At 41.9% G+C, this 9294-nt stretch overlaps 1 pseudogene; it reads right to left on the bottom strand.

Moving 5' to 3' along the window:
- Nucleotides 1-594: 594 nt before the first annotated feature.
- On the bottom strand, nt 595-9032 carry LOC100402909 (collagen alpha-6(VI) chain pseudogene; annotated as a pseudogene).
- Nucleotides 9033-9294: the final 262 nt, after the last annotated feature.

Raw genomic sequence — 9294 nt, 5'->3', positions numbered from 1 at the left:
AAGAGTAGAAGAAAGCTGCTCAAAAGTGGTCAGAGGAAACAGCACGCAGGTGGGCCCGGAGTGAGAAGCGCTCAGTTGTGCTTTCTAGAAATGAAAGGTGCCATAGTAGTGGAGGATGCCAAGAAGAACTAAATAGATAGATAAGAAGTAGAAATAAAGGAGGTTCAGAGTTCAGAGCAGCTAAAGAGAGAATGAGGGAGAACGGCATAAATTCAAGTTGAAGATATCATCAAGAAAGAAGTGGGGGGCCTTGTCATCCCGGTCATTTTATCCTTGGGAATATCCTTGGGAATCTGGGCTTTATCAGGAAGATGAGGAGACACAGAAACATGAGTACACAGAATAGGATCTTTGTTTTTATAAAAACTTTTCTGGATGCTGCGTGGAAAACATGAAAGCACCACAAAGTCCAGGGAAGAGAGGTGTCACGTGAGTGGCCCTGCCTCCAGCTCGAGCAGCTATGAATGCATCATTATCTGGGACAAAGTTGTTTTTGAGCCCACTTAGCACATGTCTGCTGTTAAGGCAGGAGTTCCTCATCTTTATTCTAATTAGACTTAAGTCAAGTTCACTCTTTCAGCCCTGAGTTTCTCATCATTTAAGTGTACATAATGATATCTGCCATTTTTCTCTGCCAATCTCCTGGGTGGCAGAGGAGCGCTCATTAGAAATAGCTTCAATTTCCCTGAGAAGTCGATTCTTCTTGTAGGTGTCTGAGAAGCACACGAGGTGCCTGGCATGGGAGTTATAGGAGAGGATGGCGATGCACTCATGCGGCAGCTGTTCTCCTGGACTTTAATGTCTCTCACCAGGAAAGCCATCATCTCCTTCATCTGCTCAAATTCCTGCTCAGTGACATCCCAGGACTGGTCCAAGGCAAATACCAACTAGGTTGGGTGCACTGGGCATTCAGGTTTTCCATGTCTGCCAGGACTGCGGTCTCACACATACTGAGTGAGCTCACATGTAGAAAATGAAGCCAAGCCTTTGGCTCCTTTCACACCCTTATGTCCAGGAGGTCCTGGTTCCCCAGGGGATCCCATTTCTCCTGGAAACCCAGCAGACATCATTGTTCCTCTAGCTCCCTTCAGCCCAGTCTCTCCTAGACCACCAGGGTCCTCCGTCTCGCCCTTAGGTCCACTTTCTCCAGGGAATCCTTCTTGTCCCTTTTCTCCCTTATGTCCAACACTACCATAACCTGGACTGCCATCATCGCCCTGTAAGCCACGAGGACCAGGAAAGCCAACAGCTTCTTTTTCCACATCTCTAGGTTCTCCTTTATTTCCTTGGCTTCCCAAATGGCCCTGATTCCCTACCTCTCCTCTGGGTCCTGGAGGCCCCTGGGGACCTTTAGTTCCCACATCTCCTTTTTCTCCTTTCACACAGCCTCTCCTCTTGAGCCCTGAGGGCCCTTAAGTTCCAGGGAGGCTTCAAGTCCATCTGGTCCTGGGATCCCCATTCTTCCCTGTGGGCCTGTACGTCCCTTTTTGACATTAGCTGCTGTCTTTCTTCTGGAGTCTGCTGTCCAGCAGGGGACCTAACCAGCCTCTTCTTCCTTGTCTTTCACATTCTTCTTTGAAGGCTGCAGGTCCTTCTATGCTATTATCCACTCCAGGAGCTCCAGGATCCCCTGTCAGGCCCTTTGCGCCATGGTCACCAGGAGTCCCTTTCTTCCCTGGGATCCCTCAACACCCTTTATCCCTTTTCTTCCAGGAAGACCATTATCACCCTGTTCTCCATTTAATCCATCAATTCCACTTTCTCCAACTTCTCCCTCCTGTCCATTTAGTCCCTGTTTCCCTTAGGACTGTTGGTGCCATAGCATCCCTTAGTACCTTGCTCTCCCACTGGTACAGGGGCTCCTCTTTCTCCTGTAATTCCCTCCTCTCCCAGGTAGCCTTCACTGCCTTTAAAACCTGGAGGTCCCTTTTTCCCTGGTGGTCCAGGAGCTCCCATTGTGCCATCTTCACCAATGCACTTGCAGAACAAACAGCAGCATGTCCCTTCTGCAACATTGACCAGCTGCTTTGACAGCTGACTCCCAAGATCTCTCATGCCAATAAAGAGCTGTGTCCTGTACTCAAAGCCTTTCCCAAATTCAATATAGGGAAGATCAGCCAAGTCACTTGAATGAGCAGGTCCTTCCAGAGCAACAGTTATGATGGCATTCAGGCTTTCTTTTCTAAGTTCGTCAGATTTTTGTTCAAGTTTCTCAACATTATCATCCAATCCATCTGAAAATATACGGACCACCTTTCCTCAAGCAGCTGATTTGTTCTGAAATGTATCCCATAGAGAATGCAAGAGGTTTGCATTAAGAAGAGATGATCCTTTAACTGTTATATCCTTCAAGCTGTTCAGCATGTTATTGCTGTAGATTTCAAACTTGGGAGAATATTTTTCTATGGCATTTGTCACTTGAAAAGCCACTCTGACCTGAGTCTCTCTGCTCACCTCACAGCTTATTCCACTGAGGGAGCTGACGGCATGTAAGATGTCTTGAAGGTAGGTTTCCATCCAAAATTGACCTTCGAGCAAAGTCTGCCCTTTCTCCTGAGTTGAGACATCAAATCCCACCACAACATCTACGAAATAGTTATTCTCACCCAGGTCCAAACATCTGTATCACAGATGTTGCGAACAATCCTTTTTTTAAAAATCTTCTTCAGTTTGTCAAAGTTGTACACTCTCAGTTTTTTCTCTGCAGCAGCTCATCCAGATCCCCGATGCTCACAGAGTAGATGTCAATGCCTCTGTGTCTCAGGGTTTCCATTACCTGGGCCACCACTGGCCATCTGTAAGGACCAGCAGCACCTTTGGGGTGCTGCCTGTATTTATCCTGCTGCCCATGTCTGGTCAGAAGTAATATCCCGCCTGCCTGAGTGCATTGCTGATGTGTATGTTTCCACAGATCTGCTATGTTTTCAATTTGAAATGATATCTCCTTTTCACCTATAAAAGTTCCCAGTTGAAACTCCTGATGATAGGTTTGGCTAAACTGGGCTGCTCCTATACACACTCTGTTGAGGCTGACATCAAAGTCCTGAACAACTGACATCAGAAATTCCTTCATCTTCTTGAAGTCACTTGAGTGAATGCTATTTGAACCTACCATAAGGAAAACAAGATCTACTTTGTCAATTCCACAATCTACTTTTGAAAAGTTGCAGACACTGGCTGTCACATCTGAAAATATTCCCTTCAGACCTCCAAAAGTCTCCACAGAGATGTCACTTCATCCTGCCATGGCTAACTGCTCCATAGGATTGGCACCAGCAATCCCCACAGCCAGGACAAGAATGCCTTTGTCCAGCAAGGCCTTTGCTGTGGCATTGAGTTTATCAGTATCATGAGATTCCCCATCGGTGATCACAGTGAGGACTTGGGGGACCCCCTTGTTCAGGCGGCTGCCCTGGGCTTCAGTGAACATGTGATCTAAGAAGCCCAGTGCCTCAGCAGTATAAGTATTGCCACCCATGGGCCAGTCATTCTGGAGCACTGAAATTACCTCCAGTTTTGTGCCAGTCACCCAGCTAAAACAGCACCTCTGAGTCATCAGCATACTTCAGAAGCCCAAACGTGACCTTATTCTTGCCCACATCAGCTTTTTTCACTAAGCCAATCATAAAATCCTTCATGATATTATACTCATCATGGTCAATGCTGCCAGAACTATCAATGACAAACACAACGTCTAAAACTTCAATCCACTTGCATTCTTCATGGGGGCTGCATATTCCAAAAACAAGATCATCTTCCATGGGCCACAGAATGTCGAAATTCTCAACATAAAAACCATCTTGGGCCTCCTGCTGATCTCTTCCAGCTGGGTGACATTGGAGTCAAACACTCCCACAGAGTAGATGATTATTCCTTCTTGCTGAAGCGCTACCACTGGTTCCTTTACTATGTCCTGAGCTTCACCAACCGTGATGAGGATGAGAAACTTTCTGACGTTGGGCCGGGCGCCGTTGGTGGGGCTGAAGTGCTGAGACAGAAACCTCAGAGCACTACCAGTCAAGGTGGTTTCTCCACTGTGAACCATTAGATCTATTGTATTTGAAATGTCGCTTTGGGACATGAATCTGTTGAACTGAAACTTCTCCTTATTGATGTCGCTGAACTGGACTACACCAAGTTGCATCTTATCTGCTCCAATCTGAGACTTGCTCACCAGGTTTTTCATAACAGTTTTCATTTTGCTGAAGTTTTCATGTCCTATACTTCCAGAACTGTCCACCAGAAACATGATGTCAGCTTTCATCTCTCTGCAAGCTTCCTCAGCACAGATTTCTTGAACAACTTGGTTTCTTATGTCTTTCAATGTGTCAAAGTCATGCACGTAATACACTCTTTTCTTCTTCTGCAATTTCTTGCAGCTGTGTTTGGTTGGCCTCCTTAACCCCGATAGCATAGACTCGAAAATGATCTTCTCTCAGTCTGTTTGCAGACTCCAAGATGCTATCCTTGGACATGCCATTTGTCAGGACAACAAGGTGACATGGCACTTTGTTTCCTCACTGCTTCATTGTTTTCTGCAACAGACTCAGTGTGAAATTCAGTGCTGCACCTCTGTTTGTATTCCCACCCATCTGCCTGATATTCTCAATGGCCTTTCCCAAATCTTGCTTGTTGGATTCTCTGACATAGGTTATCTGAAAGAACTAAATATCTCATCAAAGCCTATTCAATTAGTTCATGTGTTTAATGTGATGGTAAATTTTCCTCATGATAACAATCTTATTATAGTTTATAATAACAAATTCAAATTAAAATAACATTTCATAACCCAGATTGAAGAAATATTTCCAAAACCACGCATCCCATACCATAGATTTTCAACTCGTTAACAAAAATGTCCCCTTTCTTTCTCTTCTGCTCCATCTCCCTCCCACCTCGCTTTTCCCCATTTCTAAATTAGTAATTCAAAAATATGATTATCTAAAATATTCTCCACAAAAAATGGTTTAAAAACAAAACAGCAGTAATTTCACTATGGCCTCTTTTTCTTTCCTTCACAGTTTTGAACAGTGTACAAAAATAAACTCCTAAATATTTAAAGACCAAAAAGCCAAATTCACTGGGGTAGAGTTTCAGCATAACTTGCACACTGAGGTGGTCCTTGTTTCACTTTAATTAAATACTCATTAAATTAAGCAAAGTATTCGTCATACCAGGAGTACTGGCTAATGGAAGCTCCCCCGCTCCAACAACAAAAAGAATAAAGAAATTTTTGTCATACATAACATTGAAGATTTTGTTTGTTTCTTTGTTGTGTGTGTGTGTATGTGTGTGTGTGTATAGTTGCACTTCAGGTTCTGGGGTGTATGTGCAGATCATGCAGGATTGTTGCATATGTACATACATGGCAATGTGGTTTGCTGCCTCCAAACCCTGTCACCTGTATCTTGCATTTCTCCCCATGTTATCCCTCCACAACCTCCCTACCCGCTGCTGTCCCTCCCCTAGCCCCCACAACAGACCCAGGTGTGTGATGCTCCCCTCCCTGTGTCCATGTGTTCTCATTGTTCAACACCCGCCTGTGAGTAAGAACATGCCGTGTTTGATTTTCTGTTCTTGTGTCAGTTGGCTGAGAATGATGGTTTCCAGATTCAAACATGTCCCTACATAGGACACGAACATATTGCTTTTTATCGCTACATAGTATTCCATGGTGTATATGTGCCACATTTTCCTTGTGCAGCCTATCATCGATGGGCATTTGGGTTGGTACCAGGTCTTTGCTATTGTAAACAGTGCCACAATGAGCATACCTGTGCATGTGTCTTTATAATAGAATGATTTATAATCCTTTAGGTATATGCCCAGTAATGGGATTGCTGGGTCAAATGGAATTTCTATTTCTAGGTCATTGAGAAATCACCACACTGTCTTCCACAATGGCTGAACTAATTTACACTGCCACCAACAGCATAAAAATGTTCCTATTTCTCCACATCCTCTCCAGCATCTGTTGTCTCCAGGTTTTTTAATGATTGCCATTCTAACTGGCATGAAATGGTACCTCAATGTGGTTTTGATTTGCATTTTTCTAATGACCAGTGATGATGAGCATTTTTTCATATTTTTGTTGCCCTCGTATATGTGTTCTTTTGAAAAGTATTTGTTGATGTCCTTTGCCCACTTTTGAATGGATTTGTTTGTTTGTTTCTTGTAAATCTGTTTTAGTTCTTTGTAGATTCTGGATATCAGCCCTTTGTCAGATGGGTAGGTTGCAAAAATTTTTTCCCATTCTGTTGGTTGCCAGTTCACTCTAATGATTGTTTCTTTTGCTGTACAGAAGCTCTGGAGTTTAATTAGGTCCCATTTGTCTATTTTGGCTTTTGTTGCTAATGCTTTTGGTGTTTTAGTCACGAAGTCCTTGCCTATGCCTATGTCCTGAATGGTTTTGCCTAGGTTTTCTTCTAGGGTTTTTATGGTGTTAGGTCTTCTGTTTAAGTCTTTAATCCATCTGGAGTTAATTTTAGTGTAAGATATCAGGAAGGGGTCCAATTTCTGCTTTCTGCACATGGTTAGCCAGTTTTCCCAACACTATTTATTGAACAGGGAATCCTTTCCCCATTGCTTGTTTTTGTGAGGTTTGTCAAAGATCAGATGGTTGTAGATGTGTGGTGTTGCCTCTGAGGCCTCTGTTCCATTCCATTGGTCTATGTCTCTGTTTTGGTACCAGTACCATGCTGTTTTGATTACTGTAGCCTTGTAGTATAGTTTGAAGTCAGGTAGCATGATGTCTCCAGCTTTGTTCTTTTTGGTTAGGATTGTCTTGGCTATGTAGGCTCTCTTTTGCTTCCATATGAAGTTTAAGGTGGTTTTTTCAGTTCTGTGAAGAGGGTCATGGGTGGCTTTATGGGGATAGTATTGAATCTATAAATTACTTTGGGCAGTATGGCCATTTTCACAATATTGATTCTTCTTAACCATGAGCATGGAATGTTTTTCTATCTGTTTGTGTCCTCTCTTATTTCCTTGAGCAGTGGTTTGTAGTTCCCCTTGAAGAGGTCCTTTACATCCTTTGTTAGTTGCATTCCTAGGTATTTTACTCTTTTTGTAGCAATTGTGAATGGGAGTTAGCTCTTGGTTTGCTCTCTTTTAGTCTGTTATTGGTGTATAGGAATGCTTGTGATTTCTGCACATTGATTTTGTATCCTGAGACTTTGCTGAAGTTGCTTATCAGTTTAAGGAGATTTTGGGCTGAGAAGATGAGGTCTTCTAGATATACAATGATGTTGTCTGCAAATAGAGACAATTTGACTTCCTCCTTTCCTAATTGAATACCCTTTATTTCTTTTCCTTGCCTGATTGCTCTGGCTAGAAGTTCCGATACTGTATTGAACAGTAGTGAGATAGGGTATCCTTGTCTAGTGCCAGATTTCAATGGGAATGCTTCCAGTTTTTGCCCATTCAGGATGATATTGGCTATAGATTTGCTGTAAATAGCTTTTATTATTTTGAGCTATGTTCCATCGGTACCTAGTTTATTGAGAGTTTTTAGCATAAAGGGCTGTTGAATTTGGTCAAAGGTCTTCTCTGCATCTGTTGAGATAATCATGTGGTTTTTGTCTTTGGTTCTGTTTTTGTGGTGGATTACGTTTATAGACTTGCGTATGTTGAACCAGCCTAGCATCCCCAGGATGAGGCCTACTTGATCATGATGTATAAGCTTTTTGATGTGCTGCTGCATTTGGTTTGCCAGTATTTCATTGTAGATTTTTTGCATCAATGTTCATCATAATTTTGATTTTAGTTGTGTCTCTGACAGGTTTTGGTATCCGGATGATGTTGGTCTCATAAAATGATTTGCGAAGGATTCCCTCTTTTTGTATTGTTTAGTATAGTTTCAGAAGGAGCTGTACCAGCTCCTCTTTGTATGTTGGTAGAATTTGGCTGTGAACCCATCTGGACCTGGGCTTAAAATTTGCTTTCTAGAGAGTTTTAATTCATATTGCTCTTTACAACAACTGTATGAGGCACATTGCTCCAGAAAAGTATTGTTAATTCAGTAAACCAAGTCACAGAGATATTAACCCTCATACATTAGGTGGAGAGATATATCACAAGTAATATGGTTACAATGAACACAGCCATTATTGAATATATACCATGTGCCACACACTGTACCTGGTATTTTTTTATTTATCTCTCATAGCAATATATGGTGAAGGTATTATTATTTCCATTTATATGCAAGGAAACGAACTTCAGATATAAATCAACATTCTCAACATTGCACAGTTAATGAGCAGTACAGCCAGAAATTGAACCTAAAGATGACTTCAAAGCTCACATTCTTAACCGGGAGTAATTGCCTGTTATATCATGCTGACTCCTCTGATTTCCAAATCATCCCATTAGAAACAGTTAACTTTAGAGCCAAATTTGGAATCAATGCTGACTACTCAACTAATAGTTTTAGCTAATAGACATATCACCTCTATCTAGAATCAAAAGTATCAGGCATGAGAACAGAGAACATGAGCCCTTACAGTCTCAGGACAAACGATCCTCACTTTTGAGACCACTAAGTGATATTTGAAGCATAATAAGTGTCAATCTCTGTTGTTATGATTTAAATGTTTGTAAATCCTAACTCCAAAGCCATTGGTATTAGAAGGTGAGACCATTTGAGAGGTGATTAGGTCATGGTGGCAGATCTCCTGTGAATGGGATTAGTTCTCTTATAAAATAAGTCCAAGGGAGCTTGCTTACCCCTTCCACCATGTGAAGACACAGTGAGAAGGTGCCATTTATGAGGAAGTGGATCCTCACCAGATACATAATTGGCCTATGCCTTGATCTTGGGCTTGTCAGCCTCCAAAACCATCAGAAATAAATGTTGGTTCTTTGTAAGCTACCCAGCTAAGGTATCTGTTGTAGAAACTCAAATTGACTCAGACAGCTGCCAGAGCACCTGTTTTTCCTCTTTTATTTTCTATTTTCTGACCATTATCCCATTTCTTCTTTTCTTCTTCTTGCTTTTCACATGCTTCCAATACACCCTTTAATTCTACCATTACCAACCACTGTGTTAGACATTTGGAGAAAATCAGAATACAGAGTTTGTTAATCATATTCTAGAGCTTTGCATACTCAAGCAATCTGGCACTCATTTAAACTTGTGTAATTTAAATTTGTGCTCATTCAGAAAGGACTTGACCTGATGACCACTTTAGCAATCATAGGATCTGCTAAACATGTGAAGGGTAAAAATATAATTGATAGTGTACAGGCTGCAGAAGAGAATTGTTTTCAAATTTTGAAACACCCATTTATTAG

This window comes from Callithrix jacchus, chromosome 2 (genome assembly GCF_049354715.1).
Source record: "Callithrix jacchus isolate 240 chromosome 2, calJac240_pri, whole genome shotgun sequence".
Classification (NCBI taxonomy): domain Eukaryota; kingdom Metazoa; phylum Chordata; class Mammalia; order Primates; family Cebidae; genus Callithrix; species Callithrix jacchus.
This window is presented reverse-complemented; position numbering and strand designations above follow the sequence as displayed.